This window comes from Carlito syrichta, unplaced genomic scaffold (assembly GCF_000164805.1).
Source record: "Carlito syrichta isolate Samal-C Ts95f unplaced genomic scaffold, Tarsius_syrichta-2.0.1 Scaffold314087, whole genome shotgun sequence".
NCBI lineage: Eukaryota > Metazoa > Chordata > Mammalia > Primates > Tarsiidae > Carlito > Carlito syrichta.
The window spans coordinates 26,299-26,839 of NW_007258183.1; the positions used below are offsets into that span (position 1 = coordinate 26,299).

General features: G+C 50.8%; 1 protein-coding gene across 1 annotated transcript in view; it reads right to left on the minus strand.

Annotated features, from left to right (window-relative positions):
• Positions 1 to 541, minus strand: part of FAM129B (family with sequence similarity 129 member B) — a gene marked incomplete at both ends in the record, with an annotated part of 27,640 nt that overhangs the window by 26,241 nt on the left and 858 nt on the right. The window lies entirely within an intron of this gene.

Sequence of the window (541 nt, forward strand, 5' to 3'; positions counted from 1 at the left end):
TATTGTAGAGATGAGGTCTTGCCAAGTTGCCCAGGCAGGTCTCGAACCTGTGGGCTCAGGCAATCCACTCACTTTGGCCTCCTAAAGCGCTGGGATTACAGGCTGAGCCACCGAGCCCGGCCTCATTTCATTTCTTAAAACAAGGCTGAGGCAGAAGGATCGCCAGAGCCCAGCAGGTCGAGGCTGCGGTGGCCGGGAGCGGCCACTGCACTCCAGTTTGGGCAACAGAGCGAGACTCCAACTAAAAAAAATGAATAAATAAAGTTGCATACTAAAATATCAAAGGACGATGTGTCACGTCTGTCATTTCCTTTAGAATACTTTACAGAACAATAGATGAGGCAAAAAGATAGTGGTCAGACTTATAGGACTGTTGCAGACCCAGGATACCGTGTTTTGGGTATGTTCTAAGGGTAATGGGGAGTGGTGGAAGGGTTTTGAGAAGGTGACCCGATCTTGGGCTTAGGCCTCCGTTGAAATGAGAAGGAGCCGGGCTCGGTGGCTCAACCTGTAATCCCGCGCCTTTGGGAGGCTGAGGTGA